Source organism: Octopus bimaculoides, chromosome 11 (genome assembly GCF_046866305.1).
Source record: "Octopus bimaculoides isolate indiv1 chromosome 11, ASM4686630v1, whole genome shotgun sequence".
NCBI lineage: Eukaryota > Metazoa > Mollusca > Cephalopoda > Octopoda > Octopodidae > Octopus > Octopus bimaculoides.
In genome coordinates, this window is record NC_142938.1 from 45,386,613 (window position 1) to 45,413,762 (window position 27,150).

At 36.5% G+C, this 27,150-nt stretch overlaps 1 protein-coding gene across 8 annotated transcripts in view; it reads right to left on the reverse strand.

The window, feature by feature from the left end:
* The window catches only part of LOC128249080 (histone-lysine N-methyltransferase SETMAR-like), a 172,703-nt gene that overhangs the window by 71,275 nt on the left and 74,278 nt on the right, over positions 1-27,150 (reverse strand). For 6 of the 8 annotated variants that reach the window (XR_008265206.2, XR_016243660.1, XR_016243664.1 and 3 more), the window contains one exon: positions 9,582-9,680. The gene's annotated coding sequence lies outside the window, so the exon portion shown is untranslated. Of the gene's footprint in view, positions 1-315; positions 3,578-9,581; positions 9,681-27,150 lie in introns of those variants that run through there. The other 2 variants (XR_016243658.1, XR_016243659.1) reach the window with 1 other exon arrangement.

Consider the following 27,150-nt stretch of genomic DNA (forward strand, 5'->3'; position numbering starts at 1 on the left):
CCTTTACATCCAGACTGGATCTTATTCTCTCACTATACCTCTATCTGTAATTCATTCTACCAACACAGCATTTTATTTGATTCACTTACTGCCATTCTTACTTTGTCCCCCTCCCTCTTCCCAGAAAGTTTTGTTGGCATCCATTACTGAAATGCATGATTTTAATAGGATTTAAGTTGAAAGCTGTTGTACAGATTTTGCAATATTCACTAGAAAGATTGAGAGATATCCTTGTTGTATATGACATGTGTAATCACTTTTTTTTTCCAGTTCACTCCCCTATACAATTTGGGTTTTAATTCTAATTTTAATTAATTTATGTTTCACAACTGCTTTACTCCTCCCACAAATGAGTTGTAAAAGAAAAGAAAGAAAAACATTGATTATACAAAAACTAATATAACTTTTTTTTTATGTCAAAACATTTTGAGTATTTATCATATTAAAACAAAATAGCTTAAAAATGAAACAAAAAAAATTTTTTCAATATCAAATATATTTCTTTAGGTATAAAGAATGAAGGTAAAAGTGAGAAAAGAGAGAAAATTGTAATATAGAGAGGTGGCAAGAAAGAACTATGAAGAGAGAAGAGAAATAGGGAGGAAGTCTGGCATGTGTGTGTGTGTATGTATGTGCGTGTGTGTGTGTGTGTGTAAGATATATAAGAGAAATGTATATTTGTAACAGAAAGATAGTTTACCTTAGGCATGTCTTATTAAAATATATACAGTAAACTAAAAGCTAATTCTTTCACTTATTCTCTCTCTTGCTCTCTCTCTCTCTCTCTCTCTCTCTCTCTCTCTCTCTCTCTCTCTCTCTCTCCTAATCTCCTTTCTTCAACTTGAAACTGAGATATCTGAAGCAACATTAATCCACAAATTCAGTTTAGATTTGATATATAATCAGATAATTTCTTTTAAAATAACATCCATGAATATTATTAAAAATATGAAAATACAACACACAGACTCAACATTTCAATGATATACTTATCATAAGGAAATAGATGTATCCTTAAAATAGGACCTCTCATAAGACATATGTGAAGGCGCATAGCTCAGTATATTCTCATATATAGGGGGTTGTTTGTGCCTCTTTATCTTGATACAGTAAAGAGTAAAGAACCCCTTCAATCATGAGATTGCACCTAGAAAGTTCCCCTCCAAGGCACAAGTCTGGGCAAAGTTGTTTATGGAAGACCAGCAGTTGCCCATGCATACCAGCCTCTCCTCTCCAGCCACTGATGTTATCCAAGGAAAAGGCAAAGGCTGATACAGCTTGGCTCCAGTGACGTTGCAACTCATTTCTACAGCTGGGTGAACTGGAGTAATGTGAAATAAAGTGTCTTGCTCAAGAACACAACACACAGCTCGGCCTCGGAATCAAACTCATCACCTCATGATTGTGAGCTCGATGCTCTAACCACTGAGCCATGCACCTAATAGTTGTATCCAGGTATCACTGTCATACAAGCAGTATCTCTTCAATCTCCTATAAACACAAATTTAGCTTTAGGGGAATATTACCTTGCTTGGCAACAAGGAAGGGCATCCTGCTATAGAAAATCTACCTCAACAAGTTCCATCTAATCTGTAGAGGCATGGAAAAGTGGATGTTAAAAGTTGACCTTAGCAGGATTTGAACTAAGAACATAAAGATGGAGAAAATGTTGCTAAGCATTTTGCCTAGCCTGCTAATGATTCTGCCAGCTTGCTGTCTTATTTTGTATTTTAATATTGTATTGTCATGATGTCTTATTTTTATAGATATCACATGTTTTACATATGTTTATTAACATTTGTATGTATGTGTGTGTATTCCAATATTATCAGCTAACATACATTACTTGTTGCTTTGTTTACTAATGAGTTATTTGCATATGTAATTAGGATGTCATTCTATACCTTTTTGTTGGTTTTTATGTCCTTGAATACTGAATCATCAATAATATTTATAAAGTGTCAAAATTACTTATACACTGAGATATAAAAACAAGTCAACAGCTGAACCATGATGAAACAAGAAATTATTGTTTAGTTTTTATCAAAGTATGGTGAGGGTGTGATTCGTTCATAAACTCATTCGGTAAATATCACCAAATAACATATACTGTTGTTAAATAATCATAGAAGGTTGAACAATAATAACATTGTGATTAAAGAAATGAAAAATAATTCTGTGTGGTAAGAAGTTTACTTCCCAGCTACATGATCCAAGATTCAAGTCTGCTGCATGGCACCTTGGGCAAGTGTCTTCTATTATAACCTTGGGGTGAACCAAAGCCTTGTCAATGGTTTTGATTACAGAAACTGAAAGAAGCCTATTGTGAGTGTGTGTGTATTTGTTGTATTTTATGTATACAAATAGTGGTACAACTGCTACTATTAACTTTAGAGCTCCACATAGATTATCATCATCCAGCCTGCATTCAGTATAGTGATTGAGCAACTACTATATTTAGTAGTATTACTAGTTATCATAGACAGAGCAAATGTTGGAAAAATGACAATAAACAACCACAATGGTGAAACATGTAGGAACTAATAATATAAATATCATAATTTTCTCCTATATATATATATGGGCATGCTTGTGTTTGTCCCCCACCACCACTTGACAACAAATGTTGATTTGTTTATGTCCTTGTAACTTAGCAGTTTGGCAAAAAGAATCAGATATATACAAAGCTTAGAAAAGAAAATATAAGTACTGGGGTTGATTTATTCAGCCAAACCCTGGTAAAAGACATTTACTGCTTGCTATAATTGTTTAGAATATCACAAAGAGAAAGACTGGATAGTAAGCAAAAATAATACACCAGTGAAATACAAGGGCTGATGTAATCAATCCCCTTTCTGACAAACTACTGTCCTTGTACTAAATTAGAAACATTAGTTATCCTTGCTGTTTTAATATTCATTTTTTAAAATACTTTTCATTGTCAGTATGCAAACACTATAAAGACACAAAGAATACTAGTTTAATATGTGTCATGGATTAGTAGCTGAGGTGATTTGGTTTATGAATGAAACTACATTGAATAACAACTACTTAGTATGTTGTTTAACTGCATCAATCAAAACCACTTTGTCTAATTTCAGTGATATAAAATATCTAATTATTGAACATAGGGATATGACTTGTGTGTGAGTGTGAGTGTGCGTGTGCACACACACACATGCATATATCATTTGCCTACAACAGTGGGTGAATGATATCCTTAAGGTCAACATTTACTTTCTCTCAGCCATTTTTATGCTGTCTAGCTAACCCAATTTATGACCAAGTTAAATATGGTTAAGTTTATTTAAAAACAATGAAGGCACATGACTCAGTGGTTAGACTGTCAAGCTCACAATCATGAGGTAGTGAATTCAATTCCTTGACCGGGCTCTATATTGTGTTCTTGTGCAAGACACTTTATTTCCTGTTGCTCCAGTTCATTCATCTGTAGAAATGAGTTGCAATGTCACTGGTACCAAGCTGTGTCGGCCTTTGCTTTTTCCTTGGATAACATCTATGGTGTGGTGAGGGGAGGCTGGTATGCATGGATAACTGCTGGTCTTCTATAAACAACCTATGAAGAAGAATAAGCAACTGTAAGTTGCATTAATAGTGTAATATTTAAAACTTTTACTTTCTTCTTGTACTGAGTTCACCTCCTCCTGTAAGTCTATCATGAGTAGAGATAGGCTCTACCAACTTCATAACATGTAGATTATCCACCATTTGTTCCCTTGCTCTTTCACCTGCAAACATGTAGTTACCATATCTCTCTCTCTCTCTCTCTCTCTCTCTCTCTCTTTCTCTCTCTCTCTCTCTCTCTCTCTCTCTCTCTCTCTCTCTCTCTCTCTCTCTCTCTCTCTCGTTGGCATTTAGAAGGATATCCAGCCATAAAAACCATTCTAAAGCAGGCATTGGAACATAAAGCTGTCCTTAGAGTCAATAGATCCAATCAGATCATTCAGTCCCTGCCAGTATGAAACATGGATGTTAAATGATGATGATGGTGATATATATCTATTTGAGGTTCAAGTGCATGCAAACATGCGTCTGTATGTTTGTTTATGTCTGCTTGTGTATGAGCATAAGAGAATTATGAGCTCATGTATCTGCACATATTCATAATGTATGTATGTATATATGTGTGTATGCATGAATAGATAGATAGATAGATATTCAATATAAAAATCTCTGAAGTGTTGTATAAGCAAATGGGTATATGAGTACACATAAGTGTTCTGTGGGTCAACATGCATGTATTTACATGTATATGTGACTGCATATGATATATGTTTGTTCATGTCTGTGCTTTATATGATCATGTGTGTGTGTGTTTGTGTGTATATGTATATATATTTACACTATGATGAGGATGATAATCTAAGTATGTATGATTACAGTGTACTTGGCTCCTTTTGCATTACTGAAATCTACTTGTTGGCTTAACAATAATAACATTTTTTTTCTAATTCTCCCTTCCCTTCTTGAACCTTATCTATTCACCCCACCTTCCCCTCTGTTAGTTTACCCACAAGGGCTTTGCAAAACATGAAAATTGTAATTCATGCTGCAACCAATACCTGCTTATACTATGCACAAGGTCTCACTGAGACCAGGCAAGCAACACAAAGATCTTTTTTCCAGATGCTGAAAATATCCTGCCAGCTACACTTCCAGGCTTCCCAGGTCCACAAGGTTAATGCTGCCACAATCAACACTGATACAATGAAAGGTAGGTCTGGCAAGATTGTAGAAATGCTTGAATGGAAGCATGAGGATGTGTGCTGTGTGCAGGAAGTACGATGGAAGGGAGCCTCAGCTAGGCTACTTATGGGCAAGGAACATAGATACAAATTTCTCTGGGCGGGCAGCAGTGATTGATTAAGTAGTGTGGGTATTCTGGTGGAGAAATGGGTGGATTAGGTAACTGAGGTAGTCAGGGTATGCGATAGGATTATTAAACTAAGAATAGTCTTGTTTAATGTTACAGTGACATCTCTGCATATGCTCCACATTTTGGACTGGCAGATATTCAAAGGAACTGTTTCTGTGAATCCCTTCTGCAGACTACCTCGACAACAAAAGACAGTGACATTACCATCATGGCTTGGGACTTTAGCAGTCATGTTTGAAGAGAGACGACTGCGCTGGTATGGTCATGTGTTGTATATGCATGAGGACAGCTGTGTGAAAAAGTGTCAGACCCTAACAATGGAGAGAACCTGTGGAAGAGGTAGAATTGTGTGTTCGTTTCTCTTTTTGTCATCTGCGATTTTATTTTTGATTTTCTGTATAAATGAAGATATTTCCTCCATCTGGCTGTTTTTCTCTCTACAAAATGGAGAGTTACATTGCAGAACAGTCATTTTAACAAGTTGTATTTATTTATTTATCACCTGACGAGATACATCTGCACCACCGGATGCTCCTGACCAGTTGTTGAGAGTCCCACCCAAGATGAGTTGATACTAGATGTGTCGAAACAATTATAATTAATAATAAATTCTCGTATATTCCATCTTCTATCTTTCATTTGTTATAATATATTATATATATAAATATTATATATATATATATATATATATATATATATATATATCATATATATATATGTGTATATATATATATATATATATATATATATATATGTGTGTACATTTTTATAATATATATAATGTTGTTTTTCCTGTCCGCCTTTGTATCGTCTATCTGTCCGAATGTTTTATTGTCCTCTATTGTATTTTTGTTCCATTTTTTAATATTTATATATACATATAGCAGCATACGTACACTTTTGCTCACCTTATAAGTTAGTATGTATCTGAATTGTGTACGCTTCTTTTACTCTATCTTTTAGTCCCCCTCATAATTTCTTCCTCTTTTTTTTTTCTCACTCTCCCTCGTTCACATTTCTTGGCTCTCTCTTTCTGTAACTCTTACTTTTCCTCCTCATGTATCTCCCCTGTACCTTTCCCTTTGTCTCTTTGATTTTTTCTCTCTTTCCTGTTCTTCCCCTAATCCTTCAACCCCGCTGCCCCCTACCCTCTCTCCTCCTTCCACATGACCAGTATTCAGCCAACCATGATCTTTCTTTCTTAGCCTGACTGCCGACCACCAACATCTTTTTCCTTATAAATGTCCTGAAAACACCTCACAGCCTTGGACTTGTTATCTCATCTTGTCTAATACACACACACACACACACACACACACACACACACACACACACACACACACACACTATATATATATATATATATATATATATATATATATATATATATATATAGTCTTACAGCTCTTTCGAGGCTATTATGGATATCCCTTCATCATCAACGATGTGAGAAGGTTAAGAGACATCTTTAATATCCCTATCCCAGAAACAGCTGTAAGACGATATCAAATATTTTAACAGCCAAGCGAAATAAACCATTCATTTTCCTATATTATGTGGTATAAATCAAAATGAGTATGCTTATTTCTTAGTATTCAAACTGTTAGAGTTATTTTCACAATTTATCCAGTACAACCCCTTAAACAAGTAAATAATATTTTCCGAAACAATAAATCCACTTATTTCGGTTAATGACTTATTCATGAATATACCATGAATGGCGATGCCCTTCATGTCACTTCAGCCAATTGACAAGTGCATGAAGAACTGTTCTGCTTTTAGACAACTGTACTGTCAACACAAAAGGTCACACCCTGTTTACATGTAGGAATACCTTCTTAAAGTCTATCTGTACATCTTGAAAATGACCAGCATGTATACTTCACAGAAAACAATTCTCTGAGTGTGATCATTGCCAGGGCTGCTGACTGGCTCTCAGTCAGCATGTAAAATGCACCATTCGAGTGTGATTGTTACCAGTGTTGCCTTACTGGCAAGTGAAAAACAACATTCACGCGAGGTCGTTGCCAGTACTGCCTTATTGGCCCTCATGCTGGTGGCACGTAAAAGCACCCACTACACTCTCAGAGTGGTTGGCGTTAGGAAGGGCATCCAACTGTAGAAACTCTGCCAGATCAGATTGGAGCCTGGTGCAGCCATCTGGCTTGCCAGTCCCCAGTCAAACTGTCCAACCCATGCCAAAATAGAAAGTGGATAATAAACGATGATGATGATGATGATATATATATATGTGGAGGCGCAATGGCCCAGTGGTTAAGGCAGCGGACTCGCGGTCATAGGATCGCAGTTTCGATTCCCAGACCGGGCGTTGTGAGTGTTTATTGAGCGAAAACACCTAAAGCTCTACGTGGCTCCGGCAGGGGATGGTGGCGAACCCTGCTGTACTCTTTCACCACAACTTTCTCTCACTCTTACTTCCTGTTTCTGTTGTGCCTGTAATTCAAAGGGTCAGCCTTGTCACACTGTGTCACGCTGAATATCCCCAAGAACTACATTAAGGGGATGGTGGCGAACCTTGCTGTACTCTTTCACCACAACTTTCTCTCACTCTTACTTCCTGTTTCTGTTGTGCCTGTAATTCAAAGGGTCAGCCTTGTCACACTGTGTCACGCTGAATATCTCCGAGAACTACATTAAGGGTACACGTGTCTGTGGATTGCTCAGCCACTAGCACGTTAATTTCACGAGCAGGCTGTTCCGTTGATCGGATCAACTGGAACCCTCAACATCGTAAGCGACAGAGTGCCAACAACAACAACAACATATATATATATATTATTTATACTTGCACACACTCTTTATAATTCAGCTTTGGCTGAATTATTCGTGGCTTCAATTATAAAGTTTTATGCAAGGAAAGAAAAAGTTTTTAAAAAACTCAAAAAATACCCATCTATTAATCTAAGTGCATTTCTGTGTATGTCTGGATGTGTCAATCAGAAATCAGGTTTGTCACATCTAAAGCAATTGCCTATTGATTTCAATAAAGTACATATGACCATCCTATTCATAAATTATATTTACAAACTTACATTTTTTGATTTTTTACAGATTTTCTATTTTCTGTGTCAGTGATTTGAAAGGAATATATAAATTGCAGTCTACTGCAATTTGTTTTAACATTGTGTCAATGAGTTTAAAAGAAATTCACAATTGACTAAGTAACAAGCTGTTGCAACTTTGCTTTGCTTTGTGACAGCTTTGTTCATTTTTCTTTTTTAACTGTTGAGCATGATAGCAATAGACAGATAGGAGGTGGGTAGCATTTATTCAGTTATCAATACTAGTATGGAAAGATAATATCAAATGCAAATATGGTAAGCCCTTCGTTTATTCAGTAATGACCTCCATTTCACGTCATAAAACACAAACCAGTAACTATCTCAATTAAACAACATTGTAACCTAAAGTGGAGCAGATGGTGGTAATTTTCTCATTTAGTTATCTATTTTCGTTATCTAAGTTTTGTTCTAGATAAATAACTGCACCAATTAACTAACTATTGTAGGTATAATTAAAAAGTAGAAGTATCAAAAATTCTACACATTTATCATATTATCTGTTTGTCAAATTGTAAAATAGATGTTACACACACATACACACACTATTTCATACTTGAGTAGTTATAATTGTAAGGTAGAAAGTATGACACACCTGTTTTAATCATTCATGCATTTGTCTAAGTTTGCATCACCCATGACAGCACTTAAAAATGATTTGAAAACAGTTACACAGTCAGTGACAATGTAGACAAATGGTTGATGAGAGTCATTGAAGCTATGTACAGGGTTGCTGACAATAGGGTATGAACCAGCTTGAGAAAGTTCAGAGAGCTATTACCGCTGTTGGCAACAAAAGATCTCTCAAAATGAAAGGCAGAGTGTATGATGCTTGTGTACCAACAATAATGCTACATGGTAGTGAGACATGGACTATGAATGCAGAGGACATGCAAAGACTACAAAGAAATTATGCACAATATTAAAGTGCAGATATATTGAGAGGAAAGTGGACATAAGTGAAATCAAATGTAGTGTGTTAGAGAGATTACATCAGTATGATCATGTGATGGACCAGGATGAGTACATGTGCATAAAGAAGTGATAATCACTAAATGTAGATGGAACCTGTGGAAGAGAAAAATCCAAGAAGATGGACAAAATAGTGAAAACCGACCATAGGATGTTGAGCCTCATGGAATACATGACAAAGAGACAAGATGATTACTGATTTGCTGTACTTGAGAAGACATGTCCATCTCAACAAAAATGAGATTCTAAATGCAATCATTTATGTCTCATGCACACAGTCTGTCTCTGTCAAGACTCCTCTAAATCTCATCTCCATAACACCCATCCCTTCATCATTCTTCTAATTATGATACTATTCACTCAGCAGTCATTGTGTGAGAGCAATACTGCATGTATACCATTCCCTTATGTGCTAGCAGTTATCCCTCTCCTTGGAACCATTTTTTTTTTTTGTCACCCATTCCACATTTCTCCTATCATCCCATTTTATTTTCCACTGAACACCCCTTTTCCCTGAGTTACATCTTATGATGGCCATACCTCATCCTTAACACCCTCTCATATCCTATCATTCTCAACATACTCTCATATCTAACATCAATGCCACACCACCATTTTTGTTCGTTGCTCACCTCTGAACTCCATCTCTGTCACTGTGCATCCTTTCTTACCCACCTACTTCTTTTTGTACTGCCACTTCCTCCTCTCTAACCAACTCCTATTTCCTTCACCTGAAAACAGAGAGAAAACAAAGACTGAAAAATATTCAGACAATGAATATTCATGCATAAATATATAGTTAATTATATAGTAACAGATCAGATTTACACAAAGTACAAGGACACAAGAAATTAAGGGGAGAAGGTACGATATTACAGGTCCAACAGCTATTTCTGGAGTCTCAGAATTACATCATATTGTTGGTAGATGTCATCATCTTCATCATCATCATTTAGCGTCCACTTTCCATGCTGGCATGGGTTAGATGGTTTGACTAGAGAGCTGTATCAGGTGCCAGTCTGATTTTGGCTTGGTTTCTATTGCTGGATGCCCTTCCTAATGCCAACCACTCCAAGAGTGTAGTGGGTTCCTCTAACGTGTCACCAGCACAGGTGCTTTTATGTAGTTCACAAAATGCCAAAGATATGCAACCTGTAGTGGAAGCATATAAACATTTGGTAAATCTGGCCTCCATTTTCAGGGTGGAGAGATAGACACCTATCTCTCCACCTGAAGACATGTATATGTACATATTAATGTGAAGTCACATGGCCTAGTGGTTAGGATGTTACACTCACAATTACAATATTGTGGTTTCAATTTCTAGACCAGCGGTATGTTGTGTACTTGAGCAGAACACTTCATTTTACATTGCTTCAGGCCACTCAGCTATAAATGAGTTACCCTGTGATGGACTAACATGCTATTCAGGGGGAACATTGGCCTACCCACTTAGCCAGCAGCACAGCTTTCTCATTCAAGTGCTAAAACTATGTGAGGAAGTGCACTGTGACCAGTGGTATGTAACAACATTCTATAGTCTGGTCAATACAGTGATACAGTTCATCATCATTGTCATTGTTTAACGTCTGCTTTCCATGCTGGCATGGGTTGGATGGTTTGACTAAGAACTGGCAAGCCGGAAAGCTGCAGCAGGATCCAATCTGATATGGCAAGGTTTCTACAGCTCGATCCCCTTCCTAATGCCAACCACTCAAGAATGTAGCGAGTGCTTTTACGTGCTTTTAAACAGGCCAGTTATGTGACATTGGCATTAGCCACAACTATGATCCCACTTGGCATGCTGGGTCTTCCCACCATGGCCGCAGTCAAATGACTGAAACAAGTAAAAGAATATGTATATTAAGATATATATATATATATGAATAATAAGAAAATGGAGATATTAAAGTTAATAAGAGTTTATTACCAGCAAAAAATTGACCATCATCCCTTACAGATGTTTTGATTAAGCTTAGTGAAATTGAATAAGTATTAAAATCATATTTCTGAACTTAATCTCTTCAGAGGGAAGAAGAATATGCCTTTATGTGTTAGTTATTTGAATCTTCATGGCTGTGATAGTTCAAATAACTAACACATAGAATATCTAAGGGTATATTCTTCCTCCCTCTCAAGAGATTAAGCTCAGAAATATGATTTTAATACTTATTTAGTTTCACTAAGCTTAATTGAAACAGCTGTAAGGGATAACAATCGATTTTTTTGCTGATAATAAACTGTTATTGACTCCAGTATCTCTGTTTTTTTTTATTATTCTTGTGCATGTCTATAAACCTACTATTTTATGGATATTAACCTCCCCACAAAATATTAGCTATTGAAACAGTATTTTCTTGGATGATACCATCCCTTCATGAGGCTATTATAACCTCTATTTGTATTTTATTAATATATATATATGTATATATATATATATATATATATATATATATATATATATATATATATATATATATATATATATATATATATATCCCTTCTTGCCCAACATACTGTCTAGTAGCGTTCCAACCTCCAACGGTTTTTTCAAATAAGTTACGTAGCAATCTTCACTAACTACAGTTATCATATTCAGTTAAAATGTCTTACAGTTAAGCTGGTTCCTATGTATTTCCCTGAAGAGAAGATTACATCCTCATCAACAACACCTATTCCTATGGAAGGTATAACTTGTAATCTTCGAAACATATGTTGGAAATAAAAGAATTCATTCAACATATGCGTTTTACTCCATGTACTTAATTTATATATATATATATATATATATATATATATATATATATTAATATCTCTTTCTATATATATATATGTGTGTGTGTGTGTGTGTCATCTGTGTCTTCGCGTATAAAGAAAAAAATAGAAAAGAAGAAAGGAAGAGATGGGGTAAAGAACTGAACAATATCAAGACAAGATTAGCAGATGTCTTATACATTATGAAATATTTGATTCATTAACACAATCTAAATAATGAAGGTGTTAAAATAGGTATAGCAGTAGATGGGTTAATAAATTCAAATTCTGATATTATATATCCTTAAGATATACTTGTAAACAGATCATTAAAAAAAAAAAAAACGAGACATGTCATTAAAAATGAACCATTAATCAAAGAGAAAACAATTTGCATTTTTTTATTTGTAACTGTATTTATATTTTGCTGGTCTTAATTCTCACTCAAATTTAATCATAGAAATCACTTGTGGTATAAAAATGGAAATGAGTATGAAAGAACCCAGATCTGTGATTAACAGCATGAAATAGATAAGAAATTTATTATTCTATTGTCAGTTTTAGGTTTAATTTCCCAGAATTTTATCTTCCATAAGATAAAACTCACAATGACATTCCTCAGAATTATCTTTTTCCCACGTTTACAATTTTTTATTTTTATTTTTAATCTTCATTTATTTATTTCAACTTTCTTTCAGGCAACTAAAAAAAGGTAATGAATTCTACATACCTATTTAAACCATGCCATCATTCTTGTTGAACAGTTCTACACTGAAAAGTTACACAGTACACAGATACTTCTAAATATTTGAAAGTATTTCATCAATGCAAAAGATCAGATATGCCAAGCTTCAATATGGTTTTATGATCACATTCAGTATTTTCTCATGTAATGTTTTATAATCTGAGATACCATGCTGTGATAATCTGTGTATATTCTATTTCAAATGACTGTCCACTGTACTTTGATATGTCTAGAAGTTTTGGGGAAAATTTCTGTCAAAGTGGAAGTGATAACTTTTATCAAAGTATAAGTAGCTTTGTATAAGTACAGGCACCAGTGTGTAGTTGAGAAGTTTACTTCCCATTCACATGGTTTCGAGTTCTGGTTCATTGTATGACCCCTTGGGCAAGTCTCTTCTACGATAACCCTGGATCAACCAATACCTTGTAAGTAGATTTAGTAAATAGAAATTGAAAGGAGCTTGTCATGTGTTAGTATATATATATATATATATATATATATATATATATATATACATACACACACACACATATATATGTATACATACATGTATGCACACACACACACACACACACACACACACACACAAACAAACAAACACGCACACATTTTTGTCCCCCAGATTTGTATATACATTTTAACACTTGGTAACTCACATTATTTACATTTCTTTTTAGATTTAACCCAGTCAGAAATAATGAAGGATGTCAGACCAAGCTTTTAAATAAAGGAAATTTGTCTCAAAGTGCCACTAGAAGTTTGAAAATGTAGTTGAAGTGCAAAGATTGTTTAGGAGGGAGTTTCAAACAGTTCCATGAATATGACCTGCCATCAATCAAACTAGAGACAAGTTCAAAGCAGATACAACTGTTAAGAATGTCCACAAGAATTGTTCCTGAAGACAGTGGACATTGACAAGCCCCACAAAGCAAGAGAGTATATTAGAACCATATAGCTAGATTTTTAAGAATATCTGTGCAGCAAACAAGTTGGGAGATATAAATTTCAAAATCAAGCATCCATCAAATTTTGATGTGCTACCTTTGGAAAAGTTACATTCCAGGAATAGTTCATGCTCTCAATGGAGATGATCCAGATCAAAGAGCGGAGTTTTGTGAGCGGTACTTGACAAGATGTGTAGAAGATACACTCTTTCCAACAAAGATTGTTTTGAGTGATGAGACATTTAAATTAAATGGTTCAATTGTCACAATTGAACCTACTGGAAACCTGAGAATTTGTATATCATGGAGAGACATCATGTTAATTTATCGATAGTTATATTATGGTGTGGTTTACCATCAAAAGGCTTAACTGCACCATTCTATTTTGACAGTACAATGATTGGTCCTATTTACTTGAACTATAAACTATCTGTGACAATCTATCAAGTCAAGCATTCAAGAGGACTTTGAAGATTTGGAGTTTTATTTCCAGCAAGATGGAGCATCCTTATTCTAACATAGAGCCTACTTTGGTAAGATTTTACCAAAGACATAAGTTGGATGAGAAGGTTCAGTAGAATACCAGTGTTTCATTCATCCATGAAAAAAAACCTACAATGCACACCGATAGAGATTCAACTGCTAATTATATCAAGGCAGTGCATCTGTCTAGAGACTCCCTCACTAGCTCATGTTTTAGAAGCATTATAATGTACTGTTTGATGATGATGATTGCCTCATTTAATCAGATGCTAGCCATTTTACATTATAGTGAAACATCTGTATCATCATCATCATCATCATCATCGTTTAACGTCCGCTTTCCATGCTAGCATGGGTTGGACGATTTGACTGAGGACTGGTGAAACCGGATGGCAACACCAGGCTCCAGTCTAATTTGGCAGAGTTTCTACAGCTGGATGCCCTTCCTAACGCCAACCACTCAGAGAGTGTAGTGGGTGCTTTTACGTGTCACCCTCATGAAAACGGCCACGCTCGAAATGGTGTCTTTTATGTGCCACCCGCACAAGCCAGTCCAGGGGCACTGGCAACGATCTCGCTCGAAAATCCTACGGGAGCCAGTCAGGCGGTACTGGCAACGGCCACGCTCAAAATGGTGCATCTCATGTGCCACCCGCACAAGAACCAGTCCAGGGGCACTGGCAACGATCTTACTTGGCTTGCCGGGTCTTCTCACGCACAGCACATTTCCAAAGGTCTCGGTCAGTAGTCATCGCCTCGGTGAGGCCCAATGTACGAAGGTCTTGCCTCACCACCTCAGCCCAGGTCTTCCTGGGCCTACCTCTTCCACGGGTTCCCTCAACTGTTAGGGTGTGGCACTTTTTCACGCAGCTATCCTCATCCATTCTCACCACATGTCCATACCAGCGCAATCGTCTCTCTTGCACACCACAACTGATGCTTCTAATGTTCAGCTTTTCTCTCAAGATACTTACACTCTGACGGGTATTCACATTGACATTACACATCCAACGGAGCATACTGGCTTCATTCCTTGCGAGCTTACGTATGTCCTCAGCAGTTACAGCCCATGTTTCACTGCCATGTAGCATGGCTGTTCGTACGCATGCGTCATACAGTCTGCCTTTTACCCTGAGTGAGAGTCCCTTTGTCGCCAGCAGGGGTAAGAGCTCTCTAAACTTTGCCCAGGCTATTCTTATTCTAGCAGCTACACTTTCAGCGCACCCACCCCCACTACTAACTTGGTCGCCCAGATAGCGGAAGCTATCGACTACCTCTAGTTTTTCACCCTGGAATGAGATAGAAGTTGTTTCCTGTTTGTTTACAGTCTTTATTGCACCTGAACATCTGCCACAAACAAAAACTAACTTGCTAGTTAACCTGCCTTTGATGTTGCTGCACCTCTTATGTGTCCATAGCTTGCACCGGGTACATCTTATAGAGTTACTACCTACTCCTTTTCTACATACTGAGCAGGGCCATCTACCTGAAGGGGTTTGTGTTTTATCTACCTTCCTACTTATTAGGATTTTGGTTTTAGCTAGGTTGACTCTAAGGCCCTTCAATTCTAGACCTTGCTTCCACACCTGAAACTTCTCCTCTAGTTCTGATAGTGACTCCGCAATTAGGGCAACGTCATCAGCATAGAGGAGCTCCCAGGGGCAACCTGTCTTGAACTCCTCTGTGATTGCCTGGAGGACTATGATAAATAAGAGGGGGCTGAGGACGGAACCTTGGTGGACCCCTACCTCTACCCGGAATTCATTGCTGTACTCATTTCCAACCCTCACCTTACTGGCAGCATCTCTGTACATGGCTCGCACAGCTCTCACTAACCATTCTTCTATCCCAAGTTTCCTCATTGACCACCAGATAAGGGATCGGGGGACCCTGTCAAAGGCTTTCTCCATGTCAACGAAAGCCAGGTACAGAGGTTTATCCTTAGCTAGGTATTTCTCCTGCAACTGTCTCACTAGAAATAAGGCATCAGTAGTGCTTTTACCTGGCACGAACCCAAACTGCATCTCATCTAAATTGATTCGCTCCCTAATTAGTTGGGCTATGACCCTCTCTGTAACTTTCATAACCTGATCTAACAGCTTGATGCCTCTGTAATTATTTGTATCTAAAGCGTCACCTTTACCTTTGTAGCAGTTGACTATGATGCTGCTACACCAGTCATTGGGTATGACTCCTTCGTGTATCACCTGGTTCGTAATACGGGTGACTAGGCTATAGCCAACACTGCCAGATATTTTGAGCATCTCTGCAGTGATTCCTGATGGGCCGGGGGCTTTCCCGGTCTTCATACTCTTAATTGCTTTATCTACCCTGGTACTATCAACTCGGATAGCTGGTCCCTCTATTGGGTCGACATACGGCAGGCTCTCTTTCTCCGATTCATTCTCTTTATTAAGCAATCTATCGTAGTGGCATCTCCAGACCTCTTTCTTTGCATCCTCATTTAATGCAAGCATACCATCATCCATGCGAACACACTTCTCTCCTACAACATCACTATTCTCTCTCCTACACTGTCTTGCAACACGAAATACCTCGAGTCTTTGGTCCTCACGGCACAGAACATTGGCAAATCTTTCCTTATCTGCTTCCCCTCTGGCTAAATAAACCTGTTGCCTAGCCTCCCTTCTGGCACATTGGTACAATTCCCTGCTACCACCGTTCTTCCAGTCCTTCCAAGCCTGTTTCTTTTGTCTAATATCCCTGTCTACCTCCTTGTTCCACCACCACGTTACTCTGGGTCGGGAGGGGACCTTACACCACCCACAAATCTAGTCGGTGGCTTTCAACAGGTTGTCCCGCAGAAATCTCCAATTGTCTTCCACGTTGTATGATGCTATATCCCCTTCTATTTCGTTAAATGCTTCAAGTAACTTGTCTCTAAGTCTCTGTCCGTTTGCAGGGTCTTTAAGCTTCCACACCCTTCTCCTCCAAGCCTGTCTAATTCTGGGCACCCATTTTGCCTTGATCCCAAAGTCGCTAACTACTAATCTATGTTGTGGGGTACATTCTTTGCCAGGGTAGGTTTTGGCATTTATAAGCCGCCCTCTTTCCCTATTTCTGGCGAGGATGTAGTCGATTTGGCTAGAGTGTCTGCCGGAGCGGTAGGTGACTAGGTGACTGGCAGGTTTCCTGAAGTTGGTATTGCAGACCATAAGATCGGTTGCATCACAGAACTCCAGCAGTCTGGTTCCCTCCTCGTTGCGGGAACCGAAGCCATAGCTTCCATGTATGCCATGGAAGCCTCCAGCACGACGTCCGACATGACCGTTGAAGTCTCCAGCCACAAAGAGAAGGTCCCTGTCACTCGTCGACGAGGTAGTTTGCAAGAGGGTGTCATAGAATTGGTCTTTCAGACCATCTGGTAGCCCCGGTTGAGGTGCATAGGCTGAGATGACAGTAGCTAATCTATGATGAAGCACTAGTCTGATCTTAAGTACTCTGTCACTTACTCTAACGACCTCGATTACCTTATCCACCCATTTCTCCACTAGAAGTATTCCTACGCCCCCGACCCCGTCAGTGTTCCCTGCCCAGAAAATCTTGTACCTGTGTTCTTTGCCTGTGAGGAACCTCGCAGAACCTCCTCTCCATCATTCGATTTAAGTGAGAAAGCTTGTACATGACTTTTGCCACTCTCTCAGTTGTTATAGTAGGTTTCAGTGATAAGCATTGCAAAATGACTGGTACTATTTTGACAGCAAATTTTATGAAGAGCTGCCTTTCCTGACTTTGTCAAAAATAACAGAAGCTTCCTCTACCCTTGGAAAATCTTATTAACCCATAGATGGGACCTTGACAGTCACTACCATTCTATGTCAGAATGGACCTGGGAGTAATGGTAATCAAGGGGTAACTTTATGCTCCCCACAGCTCCAGAACTCCCAAACTGAAGCCTAACCACAAGATTGCAATTTAATGTCATACCTTATATATGTATTGTTTACACATATAAGTCCACTCATAGTAGTAGCATAATTTGCTCATGAAGTTGCCATTAGTTAATTACAGTGTTTTATATATATTTTTTTATTATGTGAAATACATTTACTTTTTGTTCATTCAACATTGATCAGAAAATGGTATATTGTAATTGAAAACTCCTGTATTTTGTATGTAAGTTTTATACATCACAGCACTGCATTTCAAAACAGGATCCATCACTTTTTTTTTTTTTGAGGTAGTGGGTGGAGGTATTATCTTCTGGTCTAATTAACCAAGATATGCAATAAGGTCATGAATACCTATCTATTTTAGTTCAGAAATCAGAATGCATACTGAGGTCAAAAATAGTTATTTTATGAAGGGATATTTTGTGAAGGCAGATTTTAGATTCAGCTGAATGACAAATAAAAAAATCACACATGTTTATCTGCTTTTTTTTTGTTTTTGTTTTTTAGTGAGGTGAAATACTGATGGTATTACCAAAGTTATTTGAATACAGAAATGATCTAACATTACTTTTACATGATGAATATTCAACAGAATTTTGTTTTCTATTTGTGATATATAAGTCTGACAAACATATTGAAGTTACAATAAAACGTTTCTGTTGTTAGGATTGCAATGTGTTCAGCAAACATCAACTTGTTTTTCAAGATAGTTTGGCAAGAAAAGTATATTGAAAATGTTCTTTCTTGTCATTCTAACCAGTTTGTGAATTGCCTGATGTTTGATAGAGCTATCAAATGTTGAAACCTTCTGATTCCAGTTAAACAGCAAACTCACTTCCCAAATCTTGCTGAAAAGTTGATCTAAGACTGTTGGAGTGAATTATAAAACAGTTTATTGAGATAATAAAATATTTTTAAGAGAACAAAGAAAGAAATATTAAAATTATGTTTATATGTTTAGAACTATTCCAACCAGCTCTAGAATACAAAGAATCATTTTCAGTGAAAATATAACACATACTTGAAGATTATTAAATGTATAAAATATTCTTGATAATCAGTTGCTATATAATTGAAATTATGTGAATTTTAACAAGCTGCAATGAGCAAGTTGATTGGCAAATGCTTTGTATTTGTTTTGTGCTGACTCCATTTACAAGTATGGCCAGGTGGTTACAAAGCTTCTTCCACAGACATGAGATGACTTCATTTGATCCTCTGTGGGGGGGTCTCTTTGGCAAGTTCTTCATAGTTTTTGCTCAAATTAAACCTTTTGATTGAAATTGGCTAGACAGAAACTGGCTTCTTTCAGTTTCCGTCTGTCAAATCCTCTCACAAGGCTTTGGTCAGCCCAAGGATATAGTAGAAGATACTTGCCCAAGGTACCACGCATTGGGACTGAACCTGGAACCATGTGGTTGGGAAGTAAGCTTCTTACTATACAACCATGCCTGTGCATATATATATATATATATATATATATATATATATATATATATATATATATATTCAAATATGAATGAGAAGTGGTCTCGTGGATATAAACAATATCAAACACACATACACAAGGTACATGTTTTGTCAGTTCATGGGCAGGCTGTGATTGTTGGCATAAGAGAATTCATGAGAATATATTCTGTTACACCTACAATCACAGCTGCCTATGAACTAACAAAACACATAGCTTGTGTATGTGTGTTCAATATTTATATGTGTATGTATGTATGTATGTATGTATGTACATATATATATATATATATATATATATATATATATATATATATATATATATATGTATATATATATATGTATGTATGTATGTATATATATATATATATATATATATATATACAGTAATCACTCACCATATTGTAGTTCACCTATTGTTCCCTCAGTACATTGCGGATTTTTCTGGTTAATATATGTAAACTTATATCATGGGTTTCTGCAGCCAATAGGTATTTATATTTTTGTTGATTTTAATTATTTCTGTGGCAAAATAAACCTTTTCACACCTAATAATTAATAAATTAATAAATAAACATACAGTACAGTACTGCACTGAATAATACACTAATTAAAATATATTAAAGGAAAATACGTTGTGCACTGTAGATGAGTAAACAAAGAATCACACATACTGTATGGAAAACGAAACTCAGAAGCTAAGTGTGTGATATTGTTTTGCATTTATAATACAATAACTATATACAAATAATAAAAATAATCAAAAAATATATACTGTACAGTTTCTACTTCGCAGATTTTCACCTATTGCGGTGGGGCTTTGGAACATAACACCTACAATAGTTGAGAGGTTACTGTATGTATATATATATATATATATATATATATATATATATATATATATATATATATTAAATGCATTGTGCAAGAGAGAAGACTGTACTAATTTGGTCATGTGATGCGGATGAATGCCGATAGCTCCATAGAGAAGTGCTGATCTCTCAAAATGGATGGAACTTGTGGAAGAGGGTGACCCAAGAAGACATGAAGTGAGGTACTGAAGGATGACCTCAGAACACTAAACATTTCAAATGAAATGACAAAGGACCAAAATACATAGCACCTTGCTGTACACAAGAAAGTCCATTGTCCACAGCAGAAATGTTAAGGTCACTCGCCTTGGTTCACCAAAGGGAGTGGCCTAAACTTTTCAGGATTGGCCTCAAAAAGTCCTGTACTGATGCCACATAAAAGCATTTGTGTCAATGCCACATAAAAGCGCTTGTGCCAGTGCCATGTTAAATGCACCCAGAACACACTGTAAAATTCTTGGTGTTAGGAAGGGCATCCAGCTGTATGGACCAAGCCAAATCAAACCAGAATTTGCTGCAGCTCTCCACCTTATCAGCTCTGGTCAAACTGTCCAGCCCGTGCCAGCGTGCCAGGAGGAGGAGGAGGATGTTCATACATATATATAGATACACACACATTTAGTACTGGCTGTCAGAAAAATGAGTATTCAATAACACAGCAAAGATGAATCTGTTTTATTATGGTTGAGTCATTCTCTTGTTACTCTGAATTTTGTCTGTGGGTACACAGGGTCTTCAGGCAAGTTATGACTGAAAAATGATGTTCTCAGCTATTTCTTTTACTGAATTTTTTTATTGCATTTTTTGACCATTCTCATGCCCACACAACCTACTTCATTCCCCACTATATAAACACTTCCTTCATTTTCTCTTCTTATTCTTCCTTCCCTTCTATTTCTTTTTATTCTTTTTCTTTTCAACTTTCCTCTCTTTTCCTCTTTCTTTTTTCTTTTTTTTTGTTTCTTTTTCAGCCCCTTTTTCTCCCTTTATCACATTTTCCCTCCACCACCACTCCCTTTGACATAGAACCTATATATAACTGAGCAAATCCCATCATTTTCAGTCATAACATATGGTTTCCTATAGGGGTAGTATAAGCCTGAGTTAATATCTAAAGTAGAGTCTAAGAAGTTAATCACCTTTGTGCCATGTTCGAAAGTGAGCCCTGAGTTGAAGCTTTTGAAAAATTTTCTAATTTTTTTCCTCATTCTTTCTATGACTGAATTATTATTACTAGGAATAATGAATAAAGCATCGTCCCTATATAGACCGCGCTGCAATTCAGGGATTTCACTATTAAAGCACTTTAAGAGATACGCACCAACTAAATCAGTAATCTGAGCTGAATCACTTGAGCCCATATCAATATCAAAATTATCAGGGGTGTTGGACCTCATCCATAATTTACCCTCAAATTCTATGATAGTTTTCCTAGCTAAAAGAATAATGTCTATTTTTTCCCTAATTATGAGAGAGAGTTTTTTAGCAAAAATCAGGGATTTGTTAAGGCAAATAGGAGATATATTAGAATAACTGTTGATATCAAATTGTGTAAATGAATAACTATGTATATTTTCAATAGATTTGAAACAATGTATCATTTCATTAGTATTACCCCATAATTTAAGAGATAAATTAGGAACTATTAGGGGTAATATAGTATCCAGAATGGATTTACTAAGTCAACCAATATCAGATTTAGTTGGGCAAATAAGTGTAACAGCGGGGTTGTCATGAAAATTCTTTTTATGGTCCTTGAGGTTAATCCTTGGTTCATTTGGTTTCAAGGATTCTGTTCTATTCACTAATAATTTTTTAAATTTCAATGTTGGTGTTCCTTGAATTTTATATAAGATATTAGCTCAAATAAACCTTTTTCAAAGTTTTCCAGTAGTGGGTTGGGTGGAAGATTTTTTCTGCTTTTGAATATCTTATTATAATAATTCTTATCATATGTATCTAGATTTTTTTTTTCTTCATCTTAGCTTCATGATGGTAAGCTATCCACCTCATCCTCCTAACAAGCTCATTAGTCCTATGGATTAGCAGCCACATGTAAATATCCTTATTATGTATAGGGATATCCTTTAGAGAAAATTCCATATTTACTCTTTCCATCCTGTTAAAGTTAAGTACCAGAATTGCTGTGTAAGTATGGTTGGTAAGTTAAGAAGTAATTAAGCCTGTGTTTATTGTAATTTCTCATGTATGAATGAATGTATATATGTATGCATATGTCTGTCTGTATGTATGTATGTATGCATGTATGTAGGTTTGGGTAGAACAAACAGGAGAAAAAGAACTCTATGCATGAGTATCTTTTATATTTTATTGTCTTTTAATTGTTTCAGTCATTAGACTGCAACCATGGTGGGGCACCAGCTTGAAGAACTTTTAGTTGAATGAATCAACCCCGATATTTTTTACTGAACCACTAAGTTATCGGGACATAAACAAACTAACACCGATTGTCAAGCAGTGGTGGGAGACAAAGACACACACACGCACGCACACACACACACACATGCACGCACACACACACACACAAGTAAAAGATAAAATATATACATATATATATATATGATGGGCTTTTTTCAGTTTCCATCCACCAAATTTCCTTTCAAGGCTATGGTCAGCCTGAGGCTAGAACGGAAGACACTGACCCAACGTGCTATGCAGTGAGGCGGAATCCAGAGCTATGTGGTTGGGAAGCAAGCTTCTTACCACACAGCCATAGACTTTTTTTTATAAGTTATAATTTTTATAATTGGCAGCAAGGACCAAGAGTTTCATGCATGGCTCTGAGTTTGATAAAGTGTCCTGAATAAAACTCTTGGACCTTGAGTCATTTTTATAACTTGCTGCCAATTAAAAATAATAAAAATGTGTGTGTGTGCATGTGTATGTGTTATATATAGGCTCCACCAATTTGAATAGCTCCTTGACATATTAAGTAAAAACAGAAGACTGGTGATCAAGCAACTCATTACAGGTTATGTAGACAGATTTTTACATTTTCAATGTTATTGATGTTGTTCACTTTTTTCTTCTTGCTGAATTACTGTCCTTCCTCCTCCTTTTCCCACTTCTTTTCTTACTAAACCTGATTATTGTCTTTCTGGTGTAACAGGCTAATAATGTCTTGTTGTATAATAGAATACTGAATTTAGGCCTTTATTTTGTATAACCTGTTAGGTATAATTATATCTCCCAACTGAATATGTTCTTTTTTTCTTTCTTATTCATCTTCTTCTTCTTATTGTTGTTGTTGTTGTGTTAGTATTATCATTATTATTATTATTGAACACAGTGAGCGACAGTATCATTAACAAATCAGACATTATACTTAGCAGCATTTCTTTGACTCTTTATATTCTGAGTTCAAATGCCACTGAGGTCAATAACAAAAGCACCAGTTGAATACTGAAGGTGATATAATTGGCTTTCCTTCTCTTCAAAGCGCTGACCTTATGTTAAAATTCGAAAAAATACTATTATCATTACTATTCAGTGGCAGAGCAGCGCAGTCCATCAAAGTGATGCTGGGTATGAATATACAAAACCCAATATACCCATTACGACCACCTGTCTGATAAGAATACACCAGGTACATGCATCACAACCTTTGTGCAAGACATGGTGGCCTCATATTAAGATAAACAGCACTTGACCTTGCAAGTTGGAGACAGTTAGAATTTTCTTCAGGTTGAGTAGCCCACTTTGCTCATAAAATCCCTGAATAAGGGTTGTTTAAGGATGATGAATGAAACAACCATGTTTCCAGAGGTGAATTATTTCCAACTCCAAAGAACTCTTCTCAGCACATGGCTACAATGCTTCCCCACTACTCCTACTCATGATCAGAGATGCACATATCATCAGCCACTAAGGAACATGCTCAACTGGTTAAGGTCAAACAACTGACATGCAAATCTGTGATATTGAGCAGATCTGTTGTTGCCCATCTTTTACACTAAGACAAAACATGTACATGTTAACACTTCCAATCAGTTAAGATCAGAAGCCATGAGAGCTACAGCCTGGTATTGCATCAGGGCATCATCATCATCATCATCATCATCATCATCATCATCATCATCATCATCATCATCATCATCATCATCATCATCATCATCATCATCATCATCATCATCATCATCATCATCATCATCATCATCATCATTATTATTATTATTATTATTATTATTATTATTACTACTAAGGCAGAAAGCTGGCAGAATCATTAGCACACCAGAGAGAGTGCTTAGTGGCATTTCATCCTTCTTTATGTTCTGAGTTCAAATTCTGCCAAGGTTGACTTTGCCTTTCATCTTTTCAGGGTGGATAAATTAAGTACCAGTGAAACACCAGGGTCCCCTCCCACAAAATTTCAGACCTTGTATCTTTAGTAGAAAGGGTTATTATTATCATTATTGAATGAGAGAGTATTGTATGCCATCAAAGTGACACAGGGATAAAATATATGAAGCTCAGTTTACTCATCATGACTACCTGCTTAATAAGGGTATACCAAGTACATGCATCACAACCATATGTGTGCAACATAATGATCCCATACCAAGATAAACTGTACATGACCTTGCAGAAGAGGCTCATTTAGAATTTTCATCAGGTCAATTAGCCCATCCTGCTCAAAAGGTCTCTGAATAAGGGTTGTTCAAGGATGACGAACGAAACACCTATGTTTCCAGAGGTGAATTATTCAAACCCCAAAGAATTCCTCTCAGCACATGGTTACAATACTCCCCTACTACTCCTGCTCATGACCAAAGATGCACATATCATTAGCCACTAACGAACATGCTCAACTGGTTAAGGTCAAGCAACTGACAAGCAAATCTGTGGTATTGAGCAGAATATTTGTTATTGCCTATCTTTTACACTGAGATGAAACGTACATATTAACACTTCCAGTCAGTTCAAATCAGAAACCATGAGAGCTACTGCTTGGTATTGCATCAGGCATTATTATTATTATTATTATTATTATTATTATTATTATTAAGGCAGCAAGCTGGCAGAATCATTAGCATGCAAATCAAAGTACTTAGCAGCATTTCATCTGTCTTTACGTTCTGAGTTCACATTCCTCTGAGGTCAACTTTGCCTTTCATACTTTCAGGGTCGATAAATTAAGCACCAGTGAAACACTGGGGTTGATATAAACAACTAGTCCCCCTCCCCCAAATTTCAGACCTTGTGCCTGTAGTAGAAAAGATTATCATCATCATCATCATCATCATCATCATCATCATCATCATCATCATCATCATCATCATTATTATTATTCCTTTGTAACACAGCGTAGGTAAAAATGCACTGGAGTCTTTAGTCATCTGTCAATTCACAACAAGAGCCTCAGACAGATAATACTTTCCTTAAGATATGCGCTGTGCCCAATAAGACTACTTTTTGCAAGACATCGATCTTGCATGGGATTTCAGTTGCCTTAAGAAGTCTTGAAATTTCAATGGGATTGAGTCCAACACTCCGATCACCTCTGGTATCACTTTTACATTACTCTCTCGCATTCCATACAGTCTTGCCATTTCCACTTTCAATTCGGAGTACTTGGTGTCAACCTCTTTACTCACAACATTCATGTCATTTGGTATAGCTACATCAATGATTTGACAGCATTTGTCTCTCCTATTCAATTTGACAATATCTGCCCAATGGTGTTCGATTACACGAACTGTCTGAAAATCACAGTTCCAGAGTATTGTTACTTTTCCATCCTCCTTCATAACTTTACCGGGTACATGCTCATACCAGTTCTCTTTTACTTCATATTGGTATTTACGGCATAAGAGCCAATGAAGATACACACACAATTTATCATGGTGGCGTTTGTATTCTTTTTGTGCAAGGCTCTCACATCCAAGTGGGTCACATTTTCCACACTCTTTCCACAGAGTCTGAATTTCTGGGTATTATTATTATTATTATTATTATTATTATTATTATTATTATAAAGGTGGTGGATTAGTAGAATAATTAAAGTAGTGGAAAAATACCTTGTGGTATTCCAGCTCTTTACTTTCTGAATTCAAATCCTACTGAGCTTAACATTTTCTTCCATCCTTTTGAGGGTCAATAAAATACCAACCACATACTGAAGTTGATATCATCAATTAATCTCTTCTCTCATAAATCTCAGGCTTTGTGTGTATATTAGAAATAATTATTGTTGTTGTTGTTGTTGTTCATATCCTTGTTGTTTATAGGGGTTTTGCTTAGAATTTGAGTTTTACTGAATTACCAAATAAAAAAGTTCTTTTTTTTTTTGTTTCTTTTATTTTGTTTTCTGTGTTGTTGTCCATTTTACCAACCAAATATTTAATAGGCCACCTAATTTTCTGCAGTGGAAGAAATGCTCAGCTTAACATTGTTTTTAACTGTTTTCATATTTTAGCATGACAGTTATTTGTATTGTTGATTTGTGGTTTAAAAACTGCTTTGAGTGATAAAGGCAAAAACATTACAAAGACATATATAAACAGCCAATTATAAAATGGACACTGACATAGTGGATGTTCACACTAATACACTAATATCTGTCCAGAAAACATGACAAATAGTTGTATGCATAACAATAGCTGTATAGTGGAAACACTCTTTTGTCATTGTTGCTAGTGAGTTTGAGATTTTGGATCATTTTCAGATACCAGAGAAGGGTAAATAATATCTGAAATATGAGATACATTACTAAAGGCTATGGTCTATTTTTTATATTTTACCCCAGGGATTCATGGAAGAGACAGTGAAGTGGATGCTAATGAGCTCTGTTTAACCCTCCAAATTTTGATGACCCTATAGATTTTAAGATTATCCTCAATCTATACCCATTCAGCCCTTTAATTGATCAGGCTGGAGGTGCAAGGTAGAAGGCTCAAATGCAACATATGTGATTGCATAAGCCACCTTTAGACCCTCTGCTCAAACAGAGAAACTGAGAGGAAACAACAAAAGTAACAGCAGTGGCACTTACAATCTGCAGA